A 5,006-nucleotide genomic window follows, 5' to 3' on the forward strand; every position below is an offset into this window, starting at 1 on the left:
ACTGGGGTGTAACTGGTTTACGTAACAGTACCAAAAGATTATCATATACTTATATTTGAAAGTGTTTTCCTCTCCTGCTTCGACTGCCATCGTTGTCAGACAATGCCCGCAATGAATCCTGGGATATGGTAGGACACAAAGGATACACCCGACCCATGTCCTTATTACCTGTGTGAGTACATATAGGCTGTGTCCAAATTCAGGGGTAGCAAAGGCCACATTTTTCAGTAGGTCTTTCTTTGCTCTTTTTCCCGGCTTTCTTATTTTGTTTCTATTGTTCAATAACAACATAGACAAAAAAGTATTTTATAGTTTATGTATTCTGACAAAGGAATAGATAACTACATGTTGTTGGTGCATTGCAATCTAAATTCTCTAAGCATGACTGTGAACAAGCACAGAAAACAGACAGGTATGCAGATGTCTTTACAAGGATTAGATTTACGTTACAGAGAGCAAGAAACGTGGAAGTGGAAAGTCTAAAACCTGCTCAACACATCAGTCTGAGTCTGAATTAGTTTGTTAATCGAGGTAGCAGCAGGTTGTCTGTTTGACGGCTATGACTAAGACAGCTGCATCAATTCCTCTTTGCAGACAGATGTATAACAGCAGCTCACAGCCCTACAGTTAAACTGAGAGAAAACATTTTAAATACTGCTGCACACTATGCTGTGATGTTCTGCTTAGCACTGACAGACAAAGAGATGATCAGCAAGGGGTTGTGACTTGAATATTTAGCTCAAGTCCTATTGGTTATCTGTTTTCTCAAAGCCAGGATGCTCTCAGTGGTTTTAAAGCTGGAGACGGTCCAGTTGCCAGAGACTCTGGGGGCTTCGGATTTGAAAATTTTACACCTCAGAGTTTATAAAAATCTCATAACAAATTAGAAGTGGATTCTCAAGATATGCACTCTTTAAAATGCACTGTGGCTCACTGTTCAAGTACTCATAGATCTAAACTTGTGCTGAAAGGAAGAAGCTACACTATAAAGGTGGTGAAACAAAGCAGAACAAACAGCATATCTGGCAGAATCGAGTTACACTCAAAATAAAAGATTCAGGTTGGAAAGACGTGAAGCTCCTCCAGCTGTCTATCTTCATTTTCCTGTGTGGATGAAGCACACTGGATCAGTTGTGTCGTTATACAAATACATTAACGTATTTATATTTGGATCTGCTGAGGTACCTGCTCTCACTGATGAGTACACAACATCTGGATCAGCTGGGTACTCTGTAACACAACAGAGTACAGATTCATTCACTTGAATTTTATTTATAGAGTCAATTCATAACAAGAGATTGGGAGTGGCCTTAGTGGGCTCCGACATCATGAAATCCACTTTTAAAGATTCTAAAAGTATTACTGCAGCAGATTAATTAATATTACAGTAAAATCATTTACTCGTGGGTAAAAGTACAGAGACTCTTTTGACTAGGTTATAATAAAGTCCATTAGTCCTTTGGAAACACTGACAGGAAACTGAGATAATTCAAAAAGGCAAATTTAGTCATCTAGCCGTTGTAGAAATGGTCCTTACTTATGTTCAACCATCTAAAAATGTACATTAGAGAAATGTGAAATCATTTTTTTCTTCAGTAATTAGCTAATAAGGTGTGTTGTAGTACAGCTAACACAGTCACCTCCTGGACGGAGTCCTTACACTCCTCACTAGTTACCACCTCTAGTCGCAGATATATTGTTGCTCAGGATATAGAGAGGATTGTGAACTTATCAGGAAGTTGGTGGTACAATCACCAACTCCTGCCTCTAGATATTGAAATGCCCTTGGGCAAGGTATGAACCTCATATACCCCCTGAGGCATCCATCTTGGGCTATGCGTGAGAGTTATGTATAAAAACTCCTATTTAACAGGAAGAAACCTCCAACAGAACCAGGCTCAGGCGAGGTCGGCCATCTTTCACGACTGGTAGAGTAGTAGAACTCTACCCAAATAACAGATAAGTCCAAAAATATTTGGGGACAGAGACTGAAAAACAAGTGACAGAATAGAAATGCTGTACAGCATTTCTAGTAGTTGTGGTCTCTGTGGAACATAGACTGAACATGAACTGAAAACACCGGGTGAACAACCCAGGAACCCTGACAGTACCAATAGCAGTGAAGGATTCAGGGTGAGGTAAGAGAGGAGTAATCATAAGGAGTAGGCAAGATTTGTAATTGTTTCAAAAAGAGAAAGCAAGCGAAGCCAATAAGTATAAAAGAGTGCTCTTAAGATGAGTCGAAGATCGTCCTGTACTTTCCTGGGCATGAGGACTGGAAAGCAACATCAGAAGATTTTAGTGAGATGTGACAAATCATTGTTCAACCACTGTGAACATAACAATTGGATCTATAAAAATAACTTTTGCTGAATTGTTGTCTCAAAAGACTTGGAGGGCTTTTTGCTTTCCCCATGGATATTATTGCGCACAGGATGGAAAGGAGTTTATCACCAGAATGTACGTCTTCCCCTCCTCTCTCATTCATCTCAAGACCAATAAAAGAGATCAGCATCAGTATAGAGTTCATTTATGAGATTAGGATACAATTCTGGTGATTTAATTAAGTGATTCTTACTATGTGCTAAAGCATTTACATCGCCCATGCTAAATTGCTCTTGACCTGCAAGGTTACTCAGGCAGTCCTTGAGAACCTTCACACTGAGAACCTTCACAACCTTCACCGAGAACCTTCACAGACATCAGGCAGTCATTGTCAGAGGGAACAGGCTCATAACTGGAGATGGGCAGTTAGAGCTAGGCGAGTCTCCTCACTGGTTCAGTCCAGTTCCTTCATTATCTGTTGGGGAACACTCCTTGGAATCAGAAACTTTGACCCTTTAAATGAATGGCCGGTCCAGGTTTCCTGTACTAACTGACTGATCCAGCAGTCTGTGGGTCACACAGAACTCTACAGGCTAGGCAACAGCAGCCTGACTGCTATTAGTTATTGAGTGAAAGAATGAAAGTTACTTGTTACTGGCCCCCAAGCTCAGTTGACTTAAAACCAAGGAGGTCCATGTCTATGATGCTGTCAGGCATGCATACAAGCACATGGGGGCCATACAAACTGCACATCACCAAGAATACTGTAGCTCCTCACAAAACAAAAGCCTCTATTCAGGAGTACTCGACTCCTGAACACAAAGCTTAACACAAACGTGCACCTTAAAGAAGATACCCTGCAACCTGGAAAGCAAAATGTGTCTCACTGATATCAGTAACAGGAAGTCCCAAATTGTTACTAATGTGGTGTTGTCGTGGAGTCCTCTCCTAAATTTCTCCCGAACAAATGCATGTGTAGTCAGGAAGCATTCAGCGTGTACCTAATGGTGGGCGTATGTGCCCTGGTCAACTGTCGGCAGACAGTGGAACTCTGGTGTTAATAAATTTTGTGAATGACTTCCTCCTCACTAAAGCAGCACCTCTGTAAAATAACCCTTTTATTACTCTCTCTTTTTGAAATGATCTTCTTGTTATCAATCTACAATCAAAGCCCATTCCTCTGAATATAATGCAAAACAAATGGTTTGTTGAGGCTGTAGTCGTCCATCATGGATCTTCTTTAACCATGTTTGCAATGAAACAATTTGCTCCTTTGTGGAAACCACTCCAAAAACTGATTCAAAGGAGCCAGAATCACCAATGATTTCATCCTATGGTCTATGTATGAGTGGATGTTGCAGAGGTTACCAGTATTTCTGCCCGCAGGTCTCTGAGATGTGATTTGAACTTGGCCATAAGTGACCTCAGAAGGGCCTGTGAATGAGAGAGATGATGATGATTTACTGAACAGAGAAACAAGGTCACGCAGAAACACTGACACTCAGCTAAGGAAATGGACCTGTAAGAGTCAAAGTGAATGTTTTGTTTATTTCTTGTGGTGGTGCAGGTGTTTTCCTGCACCTCAGCTGACTGCATGGGGGTGTGATCGCATGTTATTTACCTGACACGGGTGAACTCAAAGGGGAGTTTTTCACCTTTAAGTCCTTATTACAAACGATGTAAGTTAATACATCCATTATTTGTTTTGTATGAACGGAAAGTTTATTGGTTTAGTTTTAAAATAAAATGCACACAGTATGGCTTGTTGGAGACGCATCACAGCCCATCAAAGCATGTTTTACTGCATACATCAGGACAATGAAGAGGATTTCTGGATGCAGCTTTTGGAGTGACGATGCTTTCACATGGTGGGACACTGCTGTTGGAGAAGGAGATATTGGAAACGGCACCATCACAGTGGCACAGAGGAACGTAGCGCAATGCACACATCAGACGTGGTAGGACACGTGGATTCACTCTGTTTATTTTTGAATGCTTTGAACACAGTTTGGAAGCGTCACCCCTTGTCCATTGGGGACATTGGTTTGTGTTGTGTGTTGGCATATGCTTGGTTTAATGATTAATTAAAGCTGTTTTATATACACATTGCAATGTGCTCATAAACGACTTGGCACTCTGTGATAGGAATGATATTCTTTAGGCTTAATGGGGTCCAAACAGGAGGCCGAATGGAGACATCAGGATGGTTCTTCAAAGGCCTTCAAAATAAAGGTACACAGAGCCAGCTGCTCATACCGAAATCTGCAAAATTGGATATACAGCAAATTTAAATGCGAGCAGTCGAAGTTCTCTCAGTCAAATTGTTCGGAACAGTGTTTATATAATATGAACTCCAAAAGCTCAAGAAACAGTCTTACTTGTAATAATCTGTCGTCCACCTGTCCTTAGGGAGTGTCTAAGTGCTGTAACTAAGTTTAAGAATATAATCCACCCACTGTTATCATCTCCAATGCCCTGTACCAACACAGAGCAGAGCAGCTATCTGAACGCTGCTCCAACAGAGGTCGATTATCTTGTTAATAATTTCACCTCCTCACTACGTACGACTCTGGATACTGTAGCTCCAGTGAAAACTAAGGTCTCTAATCAGAAGTACCTGACTCCGTGGTATAATTCTCAAACACGTAGCCTAAAGCAGATGACTCGTAAGCTGGAGAGGA

The 5,006-nt window shown here is 41.1% G+C and overlaps 1 long non-coding RNA gene across 1 annotated transcript; it reads right to left on the reverse strand.

Moving 5' to 3' along the window:
- Positions 1 to 430: 430 nt before the first annotated feature.
- On the reverse strand, positions 431 to 3,762 carry LOC146577958 (uncharacterized). Its single transcript, XR_014891459.1, has 3 exons — positions 3,694 to 3,762; positions 1,186 to 1,230; positions 431 to 1,104 (listed from the first exon to the last, which is right to left on the reverse strand). It is a non-coding gene; the product is annotated as an uncharacterized LOC146577958 (long non-coding RNA).
- Between the last annotated feature and the right edge of the window lie 1,244 nt (positions 3,763 to 5,006).

The sequence above is a fragment of the Mchenga conophoros genome, linkage group LG3 (genome assembly GCF_057382185.1).
Source record: "Mchenga conophoros isolate Kocher_MC1m ecotype Shallow Benthic linkage group LG3, M_conophoros_male_GT1.1, whole genome shotgun sequence".
NCBI lineage: Eukaryota > Metazoa > Chordata > Actinopteri > Cichliformes > Cichlidae > Mchenga > Mchenga conophoros.